We start from the raw sequence: 27,364 nt of genomic DNA, 5'->3' as shown, positions 1-27,364 counted from the left end.
AAATTTCGACGCAAATATTTTCCTTTGATTGCAAGCAAATATTGGCTCCAAATATTTGCTATCCCTGACTACAAAAAATTTATATCGTATCAGCCCTGGGAAAATCATATTGGTCCATCTATTGACCTCGTTAGGGTTGCTGGTGAACCTGAGACGATTTTGGATGAAAATACGCCGTCGACTTTTGCTCCCAAAAACATTGAAACATGTTTTATTATAAATATAACCATGCTCCCAAAGACGTATTTATACGTTTTGTTTTTGTTGTTGTTCTTTTTTAATGCTAGAGCATATAGAAAGCTTTGATGCAGCCTCTGAACTGAAGAGAATGCTTGAAGCAATGCTAGTTATTACAAAAATGTCCAGCAGGTGGCAGCAGAGTATAAGAGATCAACCAGGGTCATGTGTCAACAAGCTCTTTTTGCCAGTGTTTTAAACAGATTTGTGGATATTGATGAAACTTAGCTATATTCTAACGCTAATTGCTGCGAAATGGAAACAGATACAAACATACTTTTTTTTTCTTGACGGAAAAAAGGAGACTCTAAACTTTCTTTTGATAGGTTCCATGTTTTTATAGCAATAGGACACAATATTCAGTGGGACTTGCAAAATCAGTCAAAATCCAGTAAAATGGCCGCCAGTGGATGAGTTAACATCTATGGAAACTGGTTAGTTGTGAAAGTCTTCTTCTTTTATGTCTCCGTGGCCACTGGACCTAACAAATATCAACATAAGAGAAAATGATCATTTTGCAGTGGTTATTTTTTTCCAAAGGTCTATTTTAGTAAAAAAATAAATAAATAAATAAAAAATAAAAAATAAATAAAAAAAGAAATGTGAGCGTACATTGTGACAAGTCTTCATGACGCGAGAGTATAAGCACCTGTGAGTTTGTCACAGCGCTTTTTTTTTAAATTTTTTTTTAATTTTTTTAGTATGTTACGCATCTTCAGCTTCTTCCAGCGCAGCGACAGCCCACGTGCGTGCGCGTGCGCGCTCGTGTGTGTTTGTGTGCGAAGTGATGAAGTGATGGTGATAATTCAACATCTTTTCACTGTCAGGCAATGCTGCTAGCAGTGTGGGCTCGCGTTTGCCGTCGTTATGGCTACGGAGCTCAGGTGAGCGTTTTTCTTCTGATCACGCCGGCGGAGGAAGGAGGAAGGTGAGGCCGAGTTTGAACTTTGGAGTAATTGAGCCAGCGGCTTGCTGGGCTTGACCATCAAAGCATATGGAAGGGATTACAAGCAGGTTCACTTCACCCTTTTTTTTTTTTTTTATGATGGGCCCAAACTGTGTCCAATAAAAAGCAAAGGTATGAACTCACAGACTGATTTAAAAAACAAAAAACAAAAACACTTGTGATGCAATTGATATCGCCAAAACAATAACAATCACATGTGGTGTGTTTTGAGGCCCTAAATTAGGGGTCACTCATCACCATTATGTTGATGTCATCATTGATGACACGATTGGGATTTCCCAGGGATGAAAAAAAAAAAGTATATTCAATTAATTCCCAATTTTTGTTTTCACGTAAATGACTATCATAATAATAACTGGATTTTTTATTTTTATTTTTTTTGCCTGTGCCAATTCTGATATTTGGTGAATAGAATACATTTTTTTAGAGGGCGGGTCAATATGACGAGACAAAAAAGTGGCAAATTTGCCACTTTGTAATATGACGCGAAAAAAAGTGGCAAATTAAACTGGCAAATTTGCCACTTTTTAATATGACGAGAAAAAAAAGTCGCAAATTTTCCACTTTATAAGATGGCAAATTTGCCACTTTATAATCTGGCAAATTTGCCAGTTTATAAACTGGTAGATTTTCCACTTTTTAATATGACGAGAAAAAAAGTGGCAAATTTGCCACCTTATAAACTGGCAAATTTCCCACTTTTTAATATAGCGAGAAAAAAAGTGTAAAATTTAGTGGCAACTTTATAAAGTGGCAAATTTGCCACTTTATAAACTGGCAGATTTGCCACTTTTTTTCCCTCACCGCATGGCTGTTTGTGTCGGCAGAAAGGAAACGCATATGTCACGCTACACAAGTCACAGTTTGTAAAATGTGTACGGAGGAAGCACTCCTTAAAACAGGGGTGGCAAACTGCGGTCCTCGAGGGCCGGTGTCCTGCAGGTTTTGTAGATTTCCCTACTCGAAGTGCAGCTGATTCCAATTAACAGGCTCGTTATCAGGTTTCTGCAGAGCTTGCTAATGAGCTGATCATGAATCAGCTGTGTTGAAGAAGGGAAATATCCAAAACCAGCAGGACTTCGGCTCTCGAGGACCGGATCTCGCCACCCCTGCCTTAAAATGTACTTTTCGGTTTTCGGGTTTCCGAACAAGGAGATATTAATTGCTTTAGCAGAGATTAACAATATAGTTGCCAGTTTATAACGTGGCAAATTTGCCACTTTTTTCTCGTCATATTGTCCCCGCCCCCTAAAAAAATATATATATTTGTACATGGCCCTAATACGCTGTCGTACCAAAATAGCCCAAGTGGAAGCAAACAAAAAAAAAAAATGAGGGGGGGGGAAGCCTCCGTTTTAATCAGGGATGCTTGACCCACTGTGTGAGGCGAGCGCACTTACACGAGGCAGACAAAAGTAGAGGCGGCATCTTTCACAACTTGTAAATAAACAATAATCTCTCATCTTCCTATTCAAGATGTTGTTTTTTTGTTTGTTGTTGTTTTTTTTTACCCCTCCCCTTTTTCAAATCAACCGTCCTTCAATCACTCTCCTGCAGACAGGATGCTGAAAGGACCAAAAGAAATAATCATAACAAATAAAATAAATAAAAAAACAAGCCTTTTCTCAATTTATAGTGAGGCCCCTAAAAATGGTAAGACAGAATATTAGCAATGAAATAGCTCTGCTTGGAGACAACATTGGAGAAAGGAGTGTGCGGAGAGGGAGAGAGAGAAAAAAGAAAGAAAGAAAGAATCACGGAATATAAAGGAGGAACGACAGAGTTGAGGGAGGAGAGGAGAAGAGCATTCAGCAAGGAGGATATAAAAGGAACGGGTTGGGGGGGGGGGGGTGCGGAGGAGAGGAGGGGGAGTAAGATGGAGGGAGAGAGTGAGAAATAGATGGAGTGGGGGGACAGCAGAGAGAGAGAGAGATCAAGAGCAAAAAAAAAAAAAAAAAAAAGGAGGGGGAGAGAGTGAGTGAGTGAGTGAGAGGACGAAAGAGAAAAACAAGAGAAGGAGGAAGGGGAGGAGGGAGAAGGAGGGAGAGTCACAAGAGACTCAAAAACCACAGGATAGAAAAAAAAAACAAAAAAAAACCTCTCTCTGTCTCCAACTCTGTATGGAGATGCACAAATAGAAATCCCTTCGTATAAGGGGGGGGGGTGCTCACCTGGAACACAAAGTACACCAAGCAACAAGTTCATTCAATCAGTGGACGATGTAAAGACCCGCGTCCACGTCTTGCTTATTTCCCGTCGCCACTTGCTCAAAGGATGCGTTGTACTCCACAATTTGACACTGAAAAATAACCTTCAAAAGGCAAAAATAAACGCAGAGATACGAGTGTGAATCCTTTCCAGACCACATTCGTACCTCAAATCATCTTTCCCCATTGAAATGAATGGGGACGCCATTAATCCGTTCCGAATAAAGCAATTGAAGTTGTCTGTGCTGCTTGCCTCGGCCACCAGTGGGCAGTATTAGTTGGTTGTTATTCACTGATGTATATTGCTGCATTCGAGGAAAATGCATGCAGTAAGTTACTAAAAGTGAAGACAATGACCTATTTCGAAATTTTAGCAAGAATAAAAAAAATCGGTTCTTATAAGAATCGTGATTCTCATTTAGTACGATTCAGAATCGATTTTAAATGTCCCAAAATCTATTTTATTTAAATTATTTTATACTGCCTCGCCCTCTGCGATTGGCTGGCAACCAGTCCGGCTTGTAACCCTCCTACTGCCCAAAGCCAGCTGAGATAGGCTCCAGCAGCCCCCCCCCCGCGACCCTTGTGAGGAATAAGCGGTCACGAAAATTGTTTGTGTACTGTGTTCATGTTGATTTGACCACTTGGGGTCAGTGTGGTTCCGTGCGTTCTGATACACTGATAAGTTGTAGCCACATTAGAGAGTAGAAAGAAAAAGTCACGATGAAGTTATTCCAATAAAAGTTTTTTTTTTTTTTTTTTTGCGGTGTAGTAAGAGCATAAGATGCTATTCTGTATCATTCCTGAAGTGTTTTGTATGAATAGCCGTTCTTTTTGAGTGATAAAAGTGCCTCCGCGAGTAGCGCGCTAATTAGCATTAGCGAGTCAGACTGGGGTCATCTATGTGGGCCACATAAAATGATTTGTTGGGCCAAATCCGGCACCCGGGCCTTGAGTTTGACACATGTACAGGTTGTTGAAAGTTGTTTGGACATTTTACATTTTCAGCTTTAAGTGGGAGTGGCATTAATAATCACTCGTGTCAAGGCACGTGTTGGGGGAGGGGTGTGTCACTGGGAGCCATTTTAGCCACGCCCCCGAAAATATATATAGTGAAAACATTCATTCGTTTTGTGAACAAATGGTGAAAAAGAGTTGAATGAATGAATTTGTCGTCTTTTTTTTTTTTTTTTCATCCACCATCTTGAAAGAAAATGTACCGTCTGACTTTCCATGACGTTTCTATGGCGAGTGACACAGATTTCCTGCAGGTGAGGCCCACACCTGATCCTCCCCCAGAAGCTTATTAACGAGTGAGGTCTCCCGAGTGCTCCCGAGGCTTTTCCGGCCGGACCAGACGCGCGAATTCCTGCGAACGAATCTCCGCTCCGCCGGAATGACTTTTCTTGCCTCCAAGTTTCATTCTTTTTTTTTTTTTTTTCCAAATCAAACCCTTTTGTCTATCTCTCCTTTTGTACCTTCCCCCTTGTTTCCATGGTTACCTCTCTCTGGGCCTGCGTACACTATCTATCTCTTCCTCCGTTTGCCTCTCTGTCTCGCTCACTCTCTTCTTATCTTTCTCATTTTGCTTTCATCTCTGCCTTTCCCTTCCTCCTGCTTTATCCCGCCCGCACCCCTCCTCACTCCGCCTTTTATCTCTCTTCACTTTCATCTGTCTTTCACCTTTCTCTCCCCTTCAAGCCTGCCATTCCATCATGCTGCCTTTTCGCCTTCTTACTTATATATCGAGAAAGAGGAGAGGAGGTGGTGGTGGGGGGGAGAACTTTTATCGGTTTCCCTGTCAATTCTACATTTTTAATCATTTCCAATTCATCCAAGCCCACTTTCAATGCCACCGAGTGGCGCATTCGATTGTCTCGGTCGGCGAATGGAAGCGCCCGAGTGAGGTGCGGGCGGCTGTCGTCTTTTGCCATCATAAAGGAAAAGGCGGAATGATTTCCGTCATGATATCGGGAGATGAACTGGCTGCCACGTTTTTTGTTTTTTTTTCGTTTTTTTTGTCTTCCGCTGATGGATTTCATTGCGTCCCTCCCCAAGCAAGACATTCCCTCCATTTTTACCATACACCATCGTTGACTCTACACGTGCAACAAAAAAAAAAAGAAAAAAAAAAGGCACAATCAGATTAGTTTTGATTTACTTGAATTGAAGCCCGGCGAGACCGGAGCCGGTGCGGAGGTAGCTTCCCTTCAACAAGAGTGTGATGATATATCGATATCGCGATAAATCGTGATACTTTGTCTCCCGATAGATTATCGATACGCCTATATGCAAGTATCGCGATATTTGTAGTTGATAACTAGCCACGATAACGGCTCCATTGTACATGACTTATTGAGCAATTACTTGGTGGGCCTCTAGGGGGAGCACCTCATAAGAGTGGCAGGGAAATGGACGCAAGTCTTCAGGCAAAGAAGACTCATGAGCTTTGTTCATTATTATTATTATTATTATTATTATTATTACTTATTATTACTTATTACTTATTATTACTTATTTATATATTATGTATTTATATTTATATATATTATTGTTATTATATCCATCCATCCATTTTCTTGACGGCTTATTCCTCACAAGGCTCGCGGGGGGTGCTGGAGCCTATCTCAGCTGGCTCTGGGCAGGCGGGGGACACCCTGGGCTGGTTGACAGCCAATCGTAGGACATTCTTTTTATATGATTTTTCTATTATTTTTGTAATTTTGTAATTATTTATTTTATTATTATTTATTATTATTATTGTTATTATTATTATTATTATTATTATTATTTTATGATTAGTTTTATTGTAGATTATCGTGGATTTATTACCTGAGCAATATATCAATAATCGCGGTATCGTCATATTGTGAGATAATCGTATCGCATATCGTATCGTATCGTGAGTTATGCACAGGTAATCACCTGGTTAATTTCCATTTGTGCAGTTCTAGCATCCTCTGTTGGCTAGTTTTTTTTGGGGTTTTTTTTTTTAGTGCAGTTTAATTTTCACAAGGCATGTTTTGGTCCTTCTATGTTTATGGTCAGATGAAGGGGAACATAATATACTTCAATATGTGGAGGAACTCATTTTATTGTATTTATTAATTTATTATTTAATTTAAATACTTATTAATTAATTTATTTAATTTAAAAAAATGTATCAATTTATTGTTCTGTATTAGTATATTAGTATTATTTATATATCTTTTATATATATATAATATTATATTTTTCATTGCTGTAATGTACAAAAACACAATATTGTGTGATTTTTGTTGTTGTATGAGCTCTTTTTTTTTTTTTTTTTTTTTTTTACAATATTGTGACCTTCTTTTGTATCGCCAACCTTCCCCACCAATATCCTGATGATTATCGTATCGTGACCTTCATATCCTATCGTGATGTTTGGATATCATTACATCCCTAATAATTTAATTTAATAATAACTACTCCAAGAAATGTATTTTCATACACCCTTTCCATTTCAATTGAATTCACCACAATTTTGGACTTGATGAGTGATTTGTCTAGTGCCAAAAAACAAAAACAAAAAAAACTATGAACTTGGTTTTGTTCAAATTCACGGAGGGGGTGTCGTCCGTGCAGGTGCGCATGTGAGGGGGGGTACTTTGTCCAATGACAAACTCATTCCATGAGACGCTGCATGCGGTGTGGGAGGAAGTTTTATTCCGCAGCTTTGACTGAAACTAACCTCCCTCCCTCCATCCCTCCCTCTCTCTCTCTCCCTCCATCGTTACCTCCCTCGCTCGTTCGCTCCCCGTCAACCCTCGCCTTCTCCCTTCCCCAGAAAGTGCCACCACTATTCACAAAAGACAATAAAGAAACGCTGAATAGAGGAAGAGAAGGGGGAGAAGGAAAAAAAAAAAAAAAACGAGGTCCCGAGGCGAGAAAGGAAAGAAAAAACAATGAGAGAAAAGCCAAATGAAAAGAAGCCGGAGAAAAGCAGAGAGAGAGAGAAAAAAAGAGAAACGGAAAAGATATACAACACGGGAGCCAAAATAGCCAAAAGAAACCAAAATGCAATTGTTTAAGTTGATTGCATAATTTGACATGTCTTGTTATATGTTATCAAAAGATCGAGAAAATTAAAGCAACGTTCTTGTGTTGAAAGATGAATTTCATAAAATGTGATCTCAAATCCAACTCTTTTTTTTTTTTTTTAAGTGCAACATTAATTGGGCCGAGGTGTTTTAATAATAATAATAATAATAATATATTTATTATTATTAAATTAAATAATAATAATTTAATAAAAAGAATACCATGGGAGCGATGTCATCTGAAGGTGCTGTGAGATGACATCACTGCTGTGTGACACACTTTCAAATGTCCCTTTTCCGGATAATATCAAAATAAATCTACTTAAAATCATGTTTAAAATCTTCCCAAAAGGCTCATGCATCAAATTAATTACCAAAGACTTCAAACAAAGGACATTTTTTGAGATAGTTAGTTTTGTTGACATAAAATGTAGTTTCAGTTAGTTTTATTTTTTTTTTAAAGCATTTTCATTTTTTATTTTATTTCGTTAACAAAATTGTTTTGTTTTTTGTTTTTTTTAAATATTAGTTTTAGTTGACTAAAATAACCTTGGATCCAATCAGATGATGGACCAGTCTAACCGGTCTATTTAAGCACCTAATTTATTTACCGTACAGTCGACCACTTGATCGTACCGGCTCACGAAAAGCCCAAATTTTCATTAAATCGACGGCCATTGAAATGAATTGGGGAAAAATAACAATTAAACCCTAATAAATCTAAATTATTCCCAAAACTCTGATAAACATTCAATACTTATATAATTTACAAAACAGTTTTGAGTCTTCAGTACTCTTATTTCTTATTATCTAAGTTTTTGGATTGAGAGAGAAATATACAAGAGTACTAAGATCCAGTACTGGTCTACAGCCCAGGAGATTAGCATTGATTTTATAAACCTTCAAACAATATGTACACATGCAAACAATATGTGGTCAAAGCAACCTTTCATAAGCGTAAACAATATATGTTTGCTGTTTTTATTTGTCAGTCAGGGGTTAAATCAAGTGCATGTGGAGGTTGTTTGGTAAGAGTCTTCTTTTTTTTTTTTTTTTTTTTTTCTATTCACCTTGAGTCAGCCCTCCCTCGCTAACATTAGCCGGATGACTGCGAATCCGCCCACAAAATGACATTGCGTGATGTCAGCGGTGTCAGCGGCAGTAGCAAAGACGACGAGCCGCGACGAGATTTATCAGCCGACTCGGCAGCTTCCCCTTCAGCTCGGCGCAAAAGATTTCTGCCAACTTTCAGCTCATTGTTTTGCTGCGCAAACTCGACTGTTTTGGCTTCACCGGTGGAGCTGCTCTCTCTCACCGTGACGTCTCCGGCAGATGCAGAACAATGAACGCGACGCTGCCACTATGCTATCATCGGGAAAATGAGCCAACGCTTTTGCCATAGCCAAAAAAAAACAAACTTTTTCACTCTATTCAATCGAAGTTTGTAGTCCATTGATTGGTCACCTGAAAACAATCACTTTTGTGTCACATAAAATCATCGCAAAAAGTTAGGGATTTATGTTAAAAAAAATTCAAGATGAGCCTAAAACGCAGTCGAATCATTACACGTGAACTTCATTTGACCTTTCCGGTTGCTTGGATTAATGGCATAAAGTTGCGCTTTTGACGACAGGCTGAATAAATAGTGCATCATAGAGCTAGCGGGCTAGGCTAGCGATTATGTTTTGCTAATTAGCTGCGAGACAGACCATCCAAATATTTAAACATGTGAGAATATTTGACTTCCACATATCCGATGATGAAGATTTGGTAGAGCTAACGTAAGCTAGCGGGCTAGGCTAGCGATTATGTTTTGCTAATTAAGCTGCGAGACAGACCATACAAATATTTATTCACCTGGAATATGACTTCCACAAATCCGATGATGACGATTTGGTAGAGCTAACGTAAGCTAGCGGGCTAGGCTAGCGATTATGTTTTGCTAATTAAGCTGCGAGACAGACCATACAAATATTTATTCACGTGAGAATATTTGACTTCCACAAATCCAATGATGATTTGGTCGCGCTAACGTAAGCTAGCGGGCTAGGCTAGCGATTGTTTTGCTAATTAGCTGAGAGACAGACCAACCAAATATTTAATCACCTGGAATATGACTTCCACAAATCCGATGATGACGATTTGGTAGAGCTAACGTAAGCTAGCGGGCTAGGCTACCGATTATGTTTTGCTAATTAGCTGTGAGACAGACCATCCAAATATTTATTTACGTGAGAATATGACTTCCACAAATCTGATAATGAAGATTTGTTATAGCTAACGTAAGCTAGCGGGCTAGGCTAGCGATTATGTTTTGCTAATTAGCTGCGAGACAGACAATCCAAATATTTAAACATGTGAGAATATTTGACTTCCACATATCCGATGATGAAGATTTGGTAGAGCTAACGTAAGCTAGCGGGCTAGGCTAGCGATTATGTTTTGCTAATTAAGCTGCGAGACAGACCATACAAATATTTATTCACGTGAGAATATTTGACTTCCACAAATCCAATGATGATTTGGTCGCGCTAACGTAAGCTAGCGGGCTAGGCTAGCGATTGTTTTGCTAATTAGCTGAGAGACAGACCAACCAAATATTTAATCACCTGGAATATGACTTCCACAAATCCGATGATGACGATTTGGTAGAGCTAACGTAAGCTAGCGGGCTAGGCTACCGATTATGTTTTGCTAATTAGCTGTGAGACAGACCATCCAAATATTTATTTATGTGAGAATATGACTTCCACAAATCTGATAATGAAGATTTGTTATAGCTAACGTAAGCTAGCGGGCTAGGCTAGCGATTATGTTTTGCTAATTAGCTGCGAGACAGACCATCCAAATATTTAAACATGTGAGAATATTTGACTTCCACAAATCCAATGATGATTTGGTCGCGCTAACGTAAGCTAGCGGGCTAGGCTACCGATTATGTTTTGCTAATTAGCTGCGAGACAGACCATCCAAATATTTAAACATGTGAGAATATTTGACTTCCACATATCCGATGATGAAGATTTGGTAGAGCTAACGTAAGCTAGCGGGCTAGGCTAGCGATTATGTTTTGCTAATTAAGCTGCGAGACAGACCATACAAATATTTATTCACGTGAGAATATTTGACTTCCACAAATCCAATGGTGATTTGGTCGCGCTAACGTAAGCTAGCGGGCTAGGCTAGCGATTGTTTTGCTAATTAGCTGAGAGACAGAACAACCAAATATTTAATCACCTGGAATATGACTTCCACAAATCCGATTATGACGATTTGGTAGAGCTAACGTAAGCTAGCGGGCTAGGCTACCGATTATGTTTTGCTAATTAGCTGTGAGACAGACCATCCAAATATTTATTTACGTGAGAATATGACTTCCACAAATCTGATAATGAAGATTTGTTATAGCTAACGTAAGCTAGCGGGCTAGGCTAGCGATTATGTTTTGCTAATTAGCTGTGAGACAGACCATCCAAATATTTATTTATGTGAGAATATGACTTCCACAAATCTGATAATGAAGATTTGTTATAGCTAACGTAAGCTAGCGGGCTAGGCTAGCGATTATGTTTTGCTAATTAAGCTGCGAGACAGACCATACAAATATTTATTCACGTGAGAATATTTGACTTCCACAAATCCAATGATGATTTGGTCGCGCTAACGTAAGCTAGCGGGCTAGGCTAGCGATTGTTTTGCTAATTAGCTGAGAGACAGACCAACCAAATATTTAATCACCTGGAATATGACTTCCACAAATCCGATGATGACGATTTGGAAGAGCTAGCGTAAGCTAGCGGGCTAGGCTACCGATTATGTTTTGCTAATTAGCTGTGAGACAGACCATCCAAATATTTATTTACGTGAGAATATGACTTCCACAAATCTGATAATGAAGATTTGTTATAGCTAACGTAAGCTAGCGGGCTAGGCTAGCGATTATGTTTTGCTAATTAGCTGTGAGACAGAACATCCAAATATTTAATCACGTGAGAATATGACTTCCACAAATCCGATGGTGAAGATTTTTGATAAAGAATATTTTAGAGTTGAATTTGTTCCTTTATGTTCTAGTTTTGTCATGCTCTATTTGAAGTGATTTATGTTGACTTTTAGCACCCTCTAGTGGTGAATTGTGTGTTACGTCTGACTCACTTGACGTCACTTTTTAGTGAGACACACTTGCATACATTTCTGTAAGCTATAAAGAGCTAATAAGTCAAGTCAAATGTTTTTGGGGAATTCAAATGTTGGTAAAAATGTGTTGAGAACGAGTCGTTGAAGATGTTAGCGTTCGTTAGCCTTTTATGCTAGAGGACTTGAGTTTGCAAGCTAATAGCTAACTATGCTAGCGTACCTTGGTTGTGTTGTCTACTTTAAATCAGAACGCATGTTCTGAACATAAAAGTGCACTTATTGATGTGATAATTATTTATTTACTATTTTGTGAGTGGCGTATGCTAATTTAGTTACAGAAAAAAGTTAGTCAGACATTTTCAGCGCTGTGGTGTTGTACATAAAATAGATAAAAGTTACAAGAAAGATTTAATCTGTTAACTGTCTGTCCTGCTGTATAGAATAGTCACACATCTAGTGGGGACAGAACACTTGTCCATGCTCATAACTTAAAACCTCTTCCGATGCCCCACTGCTATCTCAAATAATCGTTCCCCATTGAAATGAATGGAAATGCCACTAATCCGTTCCGACCCTCGCCCCCCCAAAAAACAATTGTTGTAATATGTATATTAATGATGAAAAACAGCACTCCATAATATTGTGCTCTATAAAAACATACAATAATGACATTGTTAAACAGAATTAAAAGCAGTAAAACTCAACTGGGAGTGGCAATAAGCAGATTGAAGTTTATTTGCCAAAGAGCTGCAAATCGTGACGTGAGATTAGTTGAGTTTGCCGCCACCATATGGCGCTCGCAAGTAAAAAAAATAAATAAAAAATGCATTTGCCAGACGATGGTTCGTATCTCGAAGACCATGCAAGTTGAGCGATTCAGATTTTCAGGCACAGCTGCGTTCGAGAGCGGGCCGCACACAAACCAGGAAGTGAGTCTGCCTCGAGACGAAGTGAAGGAAGGAGAGCACGTGACGACGACCTTGGCTACTCCTTGTAGACACAATGAAAACTGCGGCAGACAGACAGAAGAAGGGACGGACGACATTCAGCTTGGAGAAAGACCCTGAGACTTCTGAAAAACAATGAAGGTCTTTGACAAACATTGATGCAATACCACATTCCTCCCCTTTATTTTTACCTATATGAATGAGATGAAAGGGGGGAAAAAAAAAAGAAACGGACCCTTAACCCGTTCCCCAAGACGCCTCCGTGCTTCTGTGCCCAAACAAAAACATGGCAACCTGCTGACTACCTTGACAGGAAACACAAGAAACTACAGAAGGGAATGTTTTCATCCAGATGGTTCGAGGAGACTTCCGGAATGATGAGAATACCAACAGAGCTGCGGTAACAGTTGCTATTTGACCTTCCAGGCTCCCCCCACCAACATCACTGAGTTAATTGTCTTACAACTGGATGAACTGAAGTCACACTTTTACACGAGCACAAACCGGCATCATGGCCTGGGGGGGTAAATTAGAGATGAGAGGATGGAGATTTACAATGTTACTCTGATCAGAACAAGCTATAAACGGAAGAAAATGAAATGGCACAGATTCCCTGTCAAATTGTGGCACATTTCAAGGTGTCATACCTACTTTTGAATCTTTACAAGTAGAAGATAAATAATGGAAACGGAAATAAACGCAACCGTAACTGTTACCGTAACTCCATCCCACGCTAACGTTTTTTTTTGTACATTGGATGTAATTCCGCTCTTGTCCACAAGATGGCGACACATTTACAGTAGCTTGACAGTCTCTAGATCGAAGAAGAACAAAAACAGGATGCGTTCCAGACTAGCTGCCTATTATTATTTTGTGTGTGTGTTGAAAATGATTGAACGTAATTTTCTGGACAAGGAAGAAAAAAAAATGTTACTTTGAAGAAGAAAATGTGCCTTGAGGAAAAGTTAATTACTAGTAGAACAACAACATGTTTTGGCATTATTTTGTGTTCATGTTAGAAGGAAAACCAGAATCCATGATAAGAAATTTTAATCGCTACATATTTTCTTTTTATTTTCCTGCTCACTTTCTAACCCGTTGACAATTTAAAAGAACCTAACGTATGTTTTCGGGACAGTGTGACGACGTTGTGGTAGTCGGAAAAGGACGGGGCGGGGATTGCACACCTGAAGGAGGGCCAGAGCTGAGATTCGAACCCGAGACTTCTGGACTTGAGCAAAAACGTGCTCATCACTCGTCCACCGCGCTGCCACAAAAGTAACACCTTTCTCATTTTATTTTACAGCGCTGCGTTTGAAACTAGGTCAAGATCATAATGGTAGAAGAAGGATTCTTGTATTTAAAACTACTCACGGTAAACGCAGCCTGATGCTAAGCCAATCACGAGCACATTAGCTTAATTAGCACTCGGCCAATTAGCGATGAGGCATCAGTCTTCCTCTCTGGCGTGTGCAGCTCCTTTCATAAGAAGCAATCGGTGTTCAGACACTTGTGAATCATCATCATCATCATCATCATCAGCATGTCACACCTACGAGACAGCTCACCGCATGTTAATTGCCACATCTGTCAAAAGAGACGTAATGACCGCCAATGCAGTACATCATCACATAGTACACTTAATTGTGGAGGGGGAAAATCTGCATACCCGGAGGCTGCTTTCGAACGTATACATCTATTGTGACTTATTTGTAGTACGGTCACAACATTTTATTGCATCAGTGTTTGCGTATGGAGGCATTTGTTTGGAATTCGTGCTTATATATTTTTAATTGAATTACATACAGCCTTTATTTTCAAGCAATTCATATAAAATGGAGGATAAATTGTATTTTGCATCATTATTATGATATTGTCCAAATCTAACAGTTCTACAACAGCTTCAATTAGTTTGCTCTTCTCTGTCTCGGTTTTTTTTTTAAACTGTGCTATCCATCTTTGGCCAGTAGGTGGGGATCGTGCCATGTTAAATTCTAAAGCGGACTTGACAAGAACGCTTGGGGGGAAAAAAAACAAAAAACTGCAACGAATGAAATTAGCCTGATGATGTTGACGATTACGAACAGCAATAATCCAAATTTAAATGATACAAAACGTTTCAGTGATGTTCCACTATGAAAGACATTAATAGATATTGAATATATAAAATACAATCCCACACATGATACATCCTGACAAGAACAATACCTCATTGAATTGTACATATGTTTATGTCACGTCTTTTTTTTGTGTACATCAATGTCAATATTCCTAACTTTCTCAAATAAACATTTTCAGATGACAGACCTTTTAACTTTTTTTTTTTTTTTAAGAATATCTGACTGTTCACAGCAAGTTTTTAATCATGTTTTTGTGTGTGTTTCAAATCAGTGGTAGTCAATCACTTTTTTGCCGACTGCAAGCACGCTTCTGCCACTTGTTTACAAACATGAAAAAAAATATAATCAGCTCCACGACGCCCCTTCATGCTGGTGGAGTTTTTTGGGTTGTGGTGCCTGCATGATGACTTGATGGCCCGCAGCCACCCTCGCGCAGGTGCAGACTTGTCTGGACTGAAAACTTTGTTGTTGATTCGCCTTCTTTTGTTTCCAGGAAGAGGTCGCGCGCTTCAAAGCTGAAAGCTCGTCATCACGGGGTCAAAACGACGCACGCACGCACGCACGCACGCAGCCGCTGGCAGGTAAGATGAGATGAGATCAGTCCAGAGTTTCTCTACGCCTCCACTACATAAAATTTTCTATTCAATGTCATTTTTTTTTATGCTGTAATGACTGATATCACTGCACCTTACTGAGTCACGTAAGAGTAGTTGTGAAAGTCGTCTTTGTTTTTGTCTGCATGACTCTATGATCATGCACCATTAATTCAACTTGTAAGTCAAGGCGCCACTGTGTTAAAATATAATTGTAAAAAAATAAAAAAAATAAATAAAAATAAAAAAAATAATGCGTATTAGCATAAAGTGGTCTCTGCAGGTTGTCTCGTTGTGGTCGAGACGTCCGATGACGTAACAGTCGAAGAAAAGTTCATTACAGCCACACAGTTTTATTTCCTGATTGCGGTGCGGTGTTTATATTTTGCGTGTTTATTGCGCAATGTGGCAGTTGACCCTCATTTTCAAGAGGTCAAGAGGAAAACAAGTGTATACCGATCTGGAGCACACATCCGAGTGTTCAGGTGTCAAGTGGGCAAGTGTTGATGCGTTTTTGGGATCCAACCCCAGAACATAACACTTTCAAACGTCCTTATTACGGTCAATATCAAAATCTTCTTAAAATCACATTTAAATTCATCCCCAAAGGCTCATGCATTAAATTAATTACCAAAGACTAAAAGTAAAGAATAGAATATCAGTTTTAGTTTTTTTTGTTAGTTTTAGTTTACTAAAATAAGCTTGCTTCACCGTCATGAATTGTCATCTTTTAAAGTAACTGTAGTCAGATTACTTCACTGAGAAAAAAGTAATGCGTTACTTTCGGGTCAACATTGACCGCTGACACAACGTCAACAACGAAGTCGTCGGTTCTGACCGTTAATTTGTGTTGCCGTCGGATGATATCAGCGGTTTGATTTGACATTCACGATTGTCGACTGGTTGTCGGCAAACACAAGGAAGCGCTTTATGGTTGGGGGCGCTTTTGAGCGGACTTGTGTGGTGACCTGCCAAGTAACAGACACTATACTCTTTTGTCTCCACCTCCCCTCATTTAAATGGAGCACCTGTTGGCTGCGCAGAGCTTCAAGAAGGGCTCTTTGATATATATGGACGCGTGCGTGGGCGCGCATGCATATGTGAGAGATGCTATCGGCCATGTGCACCCGCTAATCTGCGCTCCCAGGGTGGCCATGAGCCTTTGACTTAACAAGGTTTTTTTTTTTACTTAGTCTAACCAAAGGAGCAGCAACGTACAGTGATTTTTTTTGCAAAGTTACACTCGTGCATAAAAAAATACTATTCAAAACTATGCAACTAATCCATTTCTGCTATCTAGTGGTAATATAACATAAAACTACAGTCCGCCCCTGCATATTTCAAGTTTTCGCATATTCGTAGATTTCTTTCTTAATATTTTTTTCATAATTGTTTTTTTTTCTTCCCAGTTTTCCCAGGGTTTTAAAGATTTTTTTTTTTCAATTTGTTTTTCTAAAAAAGTTTTTGTTTTCGCATATTCGTAGATTTCTTTCTTAATATTTTTTTTTCATATTTTTTTTTTTCAGTTTTTCCAGGGTTTTAAAGAATTTTTTTCAAATTTTTTTTTTTCCTTTCATAATGTTTTCTTTTTTTTTAATTAATCCACTGGCCACTGGAGTGTTTGGGGCCACCAGATACCCATCCCTGCAATAGGGTGCATGACCGCTTTTTAGTATTGTATGTGAGTAAAAAAAATATTCAGTGGGATGTGAGAGCATATTAGTAGTGAGTGTGTGTATTTCTATTATGTGCGTGAGAGTGTTCCAGTCGCATGTGTGAATGTTTAATTTGTGTTTCAGTAAATACATTTTGAGAGGGTTTCAGTAGTGTGTGAGTACATTTCCGTTGTGCGAGAGCATTTCAAGTCCCACGTGAGACTGTTTAAAATTGTGCATGAGAGTGATTGAATAGTGTGAGAGTGTTTCAGTAGTGTGCACGAGTGAAGAAATTTGATGTGGGAAATTTGAGAGGGATTCGGATTGTGTTCCGTTGTGCATTTCAGTCACATGTGAAAATGCTTAAAATTGTGTTCGTGAGAGTGTTTCATTCGTGTGTTGCATGAGTGTTTGAGGAAATTTATTTTGAGAGGGATTCAGTAGTGTGTGAGTGCATTTCTGTAGTGTGAGAGTTTTATTCACATATCTTTAAATTGTGTGTATGAGAGTGTTTCAGTAGTGTGTGTAAATTTTGAGAGGGTTTCAGGAGGGTGTGAGTAGAGTTCACTTGTGTGATAACATTTTTGTCTGCATGAGAGTGTTTCAGCTGTGTGCAAAATTGTTTGAGGAAACTGTGAGAGGGTTTCAGTAGTGTCTGAGTGTATTTATCCCGTGAGAGTGTTTCAGTCGCATGTGAGAATGTTTAATCTGTGTGTATGGGTGCACGAGTGTTTGAGGAAATTAATTGTGAGAGGGTTTCAGTAGTGTGTGAGTGCATTTCCGTTGTGTGAGATCATTTCAGTCACATGTAAGAATGTTTAAAATTGTGTGCGTGGGGGTGTTTCAGTAGTGTGCACGAGTGTTTTGTTGTGAGAGGAATTCAGTAGAGTGTGAGAGTTTCACTTACATGCGTTTAAATTGTGTGTATGAATGTGTTTCAGTACTGTGTGCGCAAGTGTTTGAGGAAATAAAATTTGAGAGGGTTTCAGTAGTGTGTGAGTGCATTACACTCATGTGAGAGTATTAATGTGTGTATGAGAGTGGTTCAGTACCGTGTCCTGTAGTGTCTGCACAAGTGTTTGAGGTAATTGTGAGAGGGTTTCACAGTAGTGTGTGAGTGTCTTTCTGTCGTGTGAGTGTCTCAGTCACATGTGAAAATGCTTAAATTGTTTGCATGAGAGCTCCGGTGAACGTAAAACTGCTTCTTTTTTCTTTTTTCTTTTTATGCGCACGATGTGTTTCAGCTCACTGACTTGCGTGCGCGCACTTTTATTATCTTGTGCTTGCGTTTGAAACTTGCCCACAAGTCTGCGTTGCGCTCAAGGCCGCAGGATGTCAGTCGAGCAGGTTGATGTGTTGCCTTCATGCCTGCTTTCATAAGCCATCAGTATCAGCCTCCGTCATCGCAAAAATCCCCCCGTTTTTTTTTTTTTTTTTTTTTGAAGGTCATTGTTATTCATCGTCAGTCTTCACCGTGACTCGACTGCGGTCGCCTTTCATGGTGGAAGCTTGCGATGAATTGGGTGAAATTGCGGTTATTTTATGCGCGTAATGTGAGATCGATAGCTGGAGGACACGAGAGAGGTTCGCAACAAAGTTCCACTGAGCACTTTGATACTTGACGCTGTACTTTTTAACGTGTCCAACCTGCGCGGCGTCCAATCACTCGGGCTGCGACCACCAGTTGCAAATTATTGTCACGCTTTTAGCTGTTTTTTGTTGTTTTTTTTAGTTTTCTATTTCAAACTTTAACTCTAAAATTTGTCAGTTTGATATGATTGAATTGGAAGTGTTAGTGGAAGACATACCAACATATAATAAGAGTTGTAGAAAATAAATCTGTAGTCTCGACATTTTTTGTGGAAATCAGCAACCTCAACTTGTTCCGAGTGTTTTGAAATTGGATCCACGTATGTAACGTTGCATTTAAATCTTGGGACAGCAGCACACCTGAGAAACTGTTTGCACAAAATTCTCACATTGTGCAAAAAAATGCCCCAGCAGCAAGGAAATGTCGAGTTAAATGCAGTTTAAAAAAAAAAAAAAAAAAAAAAAAAAAACTTCCTTGGGTCAAGGATTATTATAGTTTTGGAATATTTTGTTTTAAGTTTTGCTTTTTAAATTTAGTTTTAATTAGTTTTCAGGGTGGTTCTGTTAGTTTTTATTAGTTTTAGTCATTTAATAAATGCTTCGTTTTAGTTAGTTTCGGTTTTAGTTTTTTTTGTTGTTGTTTTTTTGTGCGCAATATTTAAAAAAACACCATGAGAGCGACGTCATCTGAAAGTGCTTTGCAAAAAATCCTTATTCCGGTTATTATCAAAAATAAATCTACTTAAAATCACATTTAAAATCATCCCCAAAAGCTCATGCATTCAATTAATTACCAAAGACTAAAATAAAGGACATTTTTGATCTAATTATGGTTTTGTAAACATCAAATGTAGTATCAGTTAGTTTTCGTTTTTCGAAAATCATTTTCGTTTTTATTTTATTTTGTTGACAAAATAGTTTTTTGAATTTTAGTTTTATTTTTTTTGTTATTTTTTAGTGAACTGAAATAATTGCTTGGGTCAAGAAATTTTTTTTGTAAAGGAGTCTGATAGTTCGAGTGCATCCTGAAAAGTTGAAGACGATCCGTTCGGCGATAAATGCGCTCAAATTTAGAAGTCACTGCTCAGCATTTTTGTGCCTCTTGACGGGAATAAGTATAAGTTGCCAACGTAGAGATTCTGTCCAAAATGATCTGCGCAGCCCACTGCACCTTGCAGGTTGCGTCTTGTCAAATGATACGGCCTCGTATCATCATTAAGTCGTCTTTGCACACACGGAGACTCTCAAAAAAAAGAAAAGAAAAAAAAGAAAATCCATCTCATCAGACCGTTTTGCGGCTCCTCACATCTGATTTGCAAGCCGTATTCTTCCGTCATGTGTTGATGTTTTATTCCACATGCTGGAAGCAGAAACATCTGCGAACGACACGCCAAACTTGGCTGAGGGGCCGAACTGTCCGTTCTCATCAATCTCGCTTCCATTTTGATCTTTTCCTCTGCTGCGGAGTTTCGTTTTATTGGCGGACGCATATGCTGCAAATATTTTTGCATGTGACTCATGACTGATTCGGATTTGAAAAAAAAAAAAAACGCAACTGAAAACACTTCTCAGGTGTCTTTTTAACAGTACTGTGATATTATATTTTTTCTTGTCTTGACGAGACGTCCCGACTTTTGGATTTTGGCCTGTTTTACTGCCGCTTCTCCTGTTGCTTGTCCTCCGCAGGGAAGTGGTGCTGATCACTTGAAAGTGGCTCCGAATCTTTGCCCCACCCTATCTGACAAGTTATAGGTGAAGAAGCTCAGGGTATGTGTTGCTTTTTATATGAAGTGGCCCCAGTTAATGCCACATTTTATTGTATTAAGTAGCTGTTGTGTAATTTTTAAAACATATTTTAACTCATTCAAACCCAAAAACTTGTAAACAAGTCTTTAATATTTTGTCCTTCACTCCCAAAAACGTATTTACTCGTGTTTTTTTTATTTTATTTTTTTTATGCACGAGCATACAGAAGACGAGAAGAGGTGGCTTAAAGCAATGGTAGTTATTTAATAAAACGGCCAACAGGGGGGAGCAGTGTATAAGAGATCAGACATGTTGCAACAAGCTCTTTTTGTCAGTGTTTTCACCAGGAATGTGAATATTGCGAAACTTAATTATATTCTAATGCTAATTGAAATGAAATGTACACGTATACTTTTATATACTATACGTATACTTTTTTTTTTTTTTTTTTTTTTTTTTTTTTTTTTTTTTTTTTTTTAAGAAGCATTTACTTCATAATGACAGAGTGGACAGCAACTTCTGCGACACATGATGTCCAAAAATAATTCTAAAAATAGAACATACATGATCAAAATACTACATTTCATTCAATAATTTGTTGTGGGCATTACTACAAACCTGCAATTGTTTGATTGATGTTTTGTATCGCTGGCCTGCTGCTGTTTTTACTACTACTTCTACTACTACTGATACTATTACTAATAATTAATAGTTAATTACTTTGTAATTTTCACAGAATTTATCTTTCTATTTCCTTCATTAGCATTCAGCTTTCAGCATTCCCACGCAATTTCTGCAGAAATTGCACTTATTCTAGTTAGAAAAGTAGTTTCCAGAAACACGAGTGCTAACACTCCATAAATGGTGTGCATGGTTGCCATGGCAATTCTGTCCGTCACAAGTACCATTCGATTTATTTCCCCTCCTTTAACTTTAACATGTCGAGTCGTTCAAACGCCACATGTACATTTAATTCATTTCCTATCGTGCTAGCGCTTTGAAATAGATTTTAAGCAAGTCGGATGATCCGCGTCAACGTTAGGCAGGTACCATGTACTCACCCACGTTTTTTTTTGTTTTTTTTTGCACCAAACAAATACGTCCACTCTGCTGCCGAGCGATCAATCCCGCTCAGCCGCTTAAAACAGCCTGCAGCCGGATCGATGCCACATGCCGGCGACAATGTACACTTGTTTGTTGCAAAAGTGACATTGATGCACTTGAAAGTGTTTTCGACCTCGACTACATTGACCTTGATCGCTGTCATATTGTTTTTTTTTTTTTTTTTTCATTAATTGTTGGTGAAAACAGGTCAAATTTGACTCAAACTGTATACAGTGGAACCTCTACTTACGAACGTCTCTTCATACGAAATTTTCGAGTTACGAACGCCTCAACGGGAAAATATTGCCTCTTGTTACGAAAGAAATTTCTAGATACGAAAGGTAAAAATATATTACCGAACGCAATCTTTCTGGCATCCCATTGGCAAGAGGAACCTCTACCATAGGTATCTATGAGCCTAGATACTAGATCGGTGTCTATACAGCGTCCTCATCATTCATCCCGCGGCCCATGAGGTGTTCCGATAGTTAATATATTTACGAAAAACTAACGGCCAACGAATTTGTGCAAAAATTCAAACAATTGGTGATTGATGAAGGCAGAGTAAGTTTTTAATTGCGACGAGACGGGCCTTTTTTTGGAAAAAGATGCCATACCGGAAGTTTCCATGAAGTTTCGGGAATTTGTTGAAAAGAATCACCCAGAAAAAGTGTTCACCAGTCGGGCGTTTGCTCACTCAGATGATGTTTGCATTGGACATTTTTGAAGGATTGTTTAAAAAAAAAAAAAAAGGAAACATCCTTGGATCAGTTCTTTACAAAACACCAGGCAGAAAAAAAAAAAAAAAAAAAAAACTTCTGAGAGAGAACATGAACCAAAGAGGGCAAAAAACAATGAGGACAGCAGTTAAAAACGTAAATGAGAATCATTTTTATTCTTTACTCTATTCTTTGTTTTTTACATTTCGCACAACTCTCATTTATTGTGCAATAATCTAATTGTAACATGTATTTGTTACATGTTTTGATGCATTTTTTATGCTTTATAAAACATTTATGTCTGAATTTTGGGAGGCTTGGAACGGATTAGGGCATTTACATGGAAAATGCGTCTCTACTTACAACATTTTCTACTTAAGAACTTTCTTCCGGAACCAATTCATTTCGTAAGTAGAGGTACCACTGTATACATAAGCCTCAGGGATCATTTATAGAGGTAAGCATTTGTCTTAGGAGAAAGTCGAAGAATGCAGATCCACATTCCAAAGTTTCCCTGTGGGGGGGGGGGACTCCTCGCTGTAACTGGTCCTACTGGCGGAGATTGAAACGTTTGTCGCGCTTCCATGTTGTGGCCCGACTATGCGGAATGCGAGCAGTTGTCGCGCGATGTATATTTGAGCCGGCAGCAGCGGGCGCTCGGCTTCTGATGTGCCAAGAAGCTAATTTGGGCGCGCAACTGCTCGCTAACTGCGTCGTTCATTTTGAGGGAGAAAAAAAAAAAAAAAAAAAAAAGGAGTGTTGTCATGCTAGCTATGTTAGCTTGCCATGCTAACGGGTCAAGATCAAACTTAGCTCGAGACACTGTACAGTTATGTCGTTTAGTGATAGACCGATATGGCTTTTTCAAGGTCGATACTGACACCGATTATTAGTAGTCAAGGAGAACGATAACCGATATTTCAAGCCGATATTTATTTGCTGTAGAAGAGAAAATATTAGTGTAAAAATTAAAAAGTACTTTTTCTTTTAATTTTAAACAATATTGACAGCTTTGTTTAAAAAATATATTTAAAAAAAAATGCAGGGAGTTTCAACATTTATTTATTTTTTTTACTTTTTGTAGGGAATTCCCAGTGTCAGCATCATTATTTATAAAGTGGAAATTGAAATAGATCCATGAATGAAAAGTTCCTGTATTTCACTGTGCAAAAAATGAATGTAAACGTAGCAAATTTGGGGTTTTCAAAAGGATTCATAAAAAGTTTCAAAAGATTTTTGCAGAAGGTGAAAAATTATCATAATGTGTTCAAAATACCCGCTTTATTGGCCGTCAGATTGGTCAAAAGGCCGATACCGATATTTGTGAAACTGCCAAATATCGGCACCGATAATCGGCCCGGCAGATAATCGGTCTATCCCTAATGTCGTTTGACTTTTTTTTTCTGCTTGTATGCTGTTATTTAACCTGTTTTGACACAAGTTACATGCTCACCTAGAGGAGGCGGAGCTGATCTTGTTTTGTTTTGTTTTTATTGACATCCTCCTCTGTCATTACTAATCTGACAGATGGACGCTCGCAGCAGATAAACAAGCTAGCAAGCTTTTCAAAAGTGACTCACGTTGTCGTTGCCAACCTGCTCTTTATCGGAGAGCCCTCAAATTACGGCTCGCGTCAGACGGGAAAAACAGGATCATGTGAGGCGACAGAGTTGGAAGTTCATTCATTCATTCATTCATTCATTCATTCATTCATGTCTTATTCAAGTGTACCAAAAGTTAAATACAACTAGACTCTACTTAACTCATTCACTCGCGGTCATTTTCACAGAAGCAATCCTCTTTGCTATGGTTTACTGTTTTTTTTGACTGATTTTGCAAGGCCCACAGAATATTGTGTTCTGGTTCGAGCTTTTGTGGACCCGGCGAGGTGACGAGAGAAGCTCGCCCGAGAGGCGAGGGAACACAATCGGGTGGTTTCCACGGAAACGTGGAACTTGATCGGTCGCCGAGTGAGAATGCCTGATACTTTTTGCTTCTCAAGTCCGGAGACGATTAGCTCTTAAGTGGGGTTATTATTTTAAAACAGGGGTGTCCAAACTTTTTCATTTGAGGGCCACATAGAGAAAATCAGAAGGACGCAAGGGCCACATCATGTTATGAAGAGAAATAGTCCTAAAAATTGTACAAATAATTTATTTGTGCTTTTGCATATTTAGAAAAAAATGCTACAGTATATAAACCAATTTATTTGTAATATGGCAGTAGGGTTATTATAGTTTTGGAATTTTTCATTTTAGTTTCCATTTAGTTTTGAGTTTTTTTTTTTTTAAATTTAGTTAGCTTTAATTGATTTTCAGGGTGGTTCTGTTAGTTTTTTTTATTAGTTTTAGTTCTTTCATAAATTCTTAGTTTTAGTTTAGTTACTTTCAGTATTAGTTTTAGTTTTTTTAATGTGTATTACTTGTGCACAATATTTTGTTTGTTTTATTCCAGTTAGTTTTGTAAACATAAAATGTAGTTTCAGTTGGTTTTCTTTTTTAAAAAAAAGCATCTTCGTTTTTATTTTATTTTGTTAACGAAATTGTTTTTTTGAATTTTAGTTTTTTCGTTAGTGAACTAAAATAAACTTTAATAGCACCTGTGTTTTTCGACACCCCCCCCCGTCTTACTTTGACCATCTCCAAACATTTTTGTTTTTATTTTATTTGAACTGAGCCAAATGCCATTTTTTAGCATATGTCGCGGGCCGCTAAAAAAAATGGACGGCGGGCCGCAAATGGCGCCCGGGGGCCGTAGTTTGGACACCACTGTTTTAAGATCAGGGAGGGAAAAGTTGACCACGTGGATGAGATAAAAGATCAAATTTTGGTTCCTTGAAGATTCAATTGTCCACAGGTGTGTTGTTTGTCCGTACGTCCCGTAAACTTTTGGACATTATGGAAGTATTTGTATTTGGTTATTTCTCGAGTCTGCGTGATTGTGAGTTTATTGTGCCAGCTGCACGAGAGCCTCTTATCGCTCCAGCTAAAAGTGCTCCATGCTGGGGATTAAGACGACTATTCCGAGATGGTAATAAGATGCAACTGCTGCTCTTCATCTTGCCCCCCCCCCACCCCCCCCCCCCCCCCCCCACGCACCGATGGCAACATCTGCACTCAAGTCACAGCTTTGCCTTTTTATGTCGATATTTCAACAGACAAACAAAAAAGTTGCTTTCATTCTGTTGTTTACGCTAATCGGTGTACAGTATGTTCAGTAGGGATGTCACGATAAGGGCAATATCGTGATATTGTGATATTAAAACTGCCACAATATCGTCGTGGTCATGTTCACAATATTTAAAAGGAACACATCTGGTAAAAAAAAAAAAGTCAGGTTGATTTCCATTTGTGCAGTTCTAGCACCCTCTAGTGGCTAGTTTATTAGTGCAATTTAATTTTCATGAGGGATGTTTTGGCCTTCTACGTTTAAAATCGATGCTAATTGTCAGATGAAGGGGAACCGAATTTGCTTGTGAAGCGATCAATGCGTGCTTGCAATAGCAAATAAGTGCCTCAATATTGTTATTACAGATTGTAGGTGGTTTATATGTATTGCTGTTATGTACAAAAGCATAATATTTTGCTTTTTATTTTTATTTATTTTTATTTTTTTTTTTATTTAGTAATAGCTCTTTTTATTATAATATTGTGATCTTTTTTAAATATCGGCAACTCCCCCACAATATCATGATAATTATCGTATCGTGATATTTGGATATCGTTACATCCCAAATGTTCAGAATTGAAAGAGCAGAATCGGCCTCTGGTAAGATTCTCCAGTTGGAAGCTCTCAAGTCAAGGTCAAATCTCGCTTTCTCTCTCCCCGTCTTTCTCAATAGTGTCATTGTTGAAACGCTTGAGTCCGTTTGGGCAACTTGGAAATGTTGTAGCTTTTTTTTTGCAGGCACGCACGCGCGCAATCGTTTGTCAAGGTTGTCGTCTCCTGCCGTGTCAACGGGTTTCAGGTCAACCGAGTGCCGTTTACACTGCCGACGCATGCTTGGAAGTCACATTCGTTCCACATTCCAGCCGTCCCACGACAATCGGCGTGTCGGGAATGTTTGCATGGAGGACCAAAACTGACAAAATTAAAAAATAAATGAATGACTAAATAAATAAATAATAAAAGTGGAAATAAAAAGTGATATAAAAAAAAATAATTCAAAAATTAAATGCAAAAAATAAATATAACTGGAAATAAAAACAACAAAATATATGTATATCCATGAATAAATAATAAAAGTAGCAGTAAATGTAAAAATAAAAATGAGATTTAAAAAATAAATGTGGAAATAAATACAAAAATAAATATATAAAGGATTGAAATAAATGGGAGAGCAGAGCGTTTATTTATTTTATTTGTTATTTTTATTATTATTATTATTTTTATTTGACCATAACCCTCATTTCGAGTATTAAAAATGCAAATTTGGCCAATTCTGTAACCCTAATTTGGTGTAAATAACGACTAACCCTAGCACTTAGCCAACCCTAAACGTAACCTTCGTTTGCAGTATGAGTGATATTTAATTTTATTTATATATTTGTATTTATTTCCACATTTATTGTTATACTCATTTTTATTTTTGAATCTCATTTTTTATTTTTACTTTTATTTATGGATATATATTTTTGTTGTTTTTATTTCCATGTATATTATTTATTTTTTGTATTTAATTTTTGAAATGTATTTTTATATGTTTTTATTTTCACTTTTATTAATTCATTTATTTATTCATTCATTTTTTTTATTATTACGGTATTATTTCAACAAGTCAGGAGTCTGATTTTTTTTTTTTTTGATACCAATATATTTTCTTTCCCCTTCTACTGGCAATGAATGTCTGGTCCAAATATTGGTTATCGGTATCGGTCCAGAAAAAAACAAACATATTGGTCTACAAAATCTGTCATGCTGGTTGCAAAAAAAATCACAGCTGCTGCTGCTGATGATGATGATGATGATGATGTCAGATCTCTAACTTGAATCTTTCTCAACTGTTTTCTGGATGCCTTCTGGGGTTCAATAATCTTATTTGAGTGTTTTTTATTTCAATATAATTAGTTTTTTTTATTTCCCGCTGAGTCTTAAGAGGAAGCAGGATGGCCGACATGGCGGATGTAAGATCTTTCATCTACAGGCCTGCTCGCATTTGGTTGAAATTAAATGTGGCTGTGGTTTCGTTAATTTAAGACTTTCATGTCTGGATTCTCAATCATTCTTAATCAAGTTTGAGAGATTTTGAATGAGTCCAACAGAAACATCAACAATGGCT

The 27,364-nt window shown here is 38.1% G+C and overlaps 1 protein-coding gene across 2 annotated transcripts in view; it reads left to right on the top strand.

Annotated features, from left to right (window-relative positions):
- sema4ba (sema domain, immunoglobulin domain (Ig), transmembrane domain (TM) and short cytoplasmic domain, (semaphorin) 4Ba) overlaps positions 1-27,364 on the top strand; it is a 109,261-nt gene that overhangs the window by 15,255 nt on the left and 66,642 nt on the right. The window contains exons 3-4 of one of the 2 annotated variants that reach the window (XM_077517639.1): positions 15,173-15,260; positions 20,204-20,284. The gene's annotated coding sequence lies outside the window, so the exon portion shown is untranslated. The remainder of the gene's footprint in view (positions 1-15,172; positions 15,261-20,203; positions 20,285-27,364) is intronic. The other variant, XM_077517640.1, reaches the window with a different exon arrangement.

This window comes from Festucalex cinctus, chromosome 3 (genome assembly GCF_051991245.1).
Source record: "Festucalex cinctus isolate MCC-2025b chromosome 3, RoL_Fcin_1.0, whole genome shotgun sequence".
In the NCBI taxonomy this organism is placed as follows: Eukaryota; Metazoa; Chordata; class Actinopteri; order Syngnathiformes; family Syngnathidae; genus Festucalex; species Festucalex cinctus.
The sequence above is the reverse complement of the archived record's forward strand: the minus strand, read 5'-3'. Positions and strand labels throughout refer to the sequence as shown.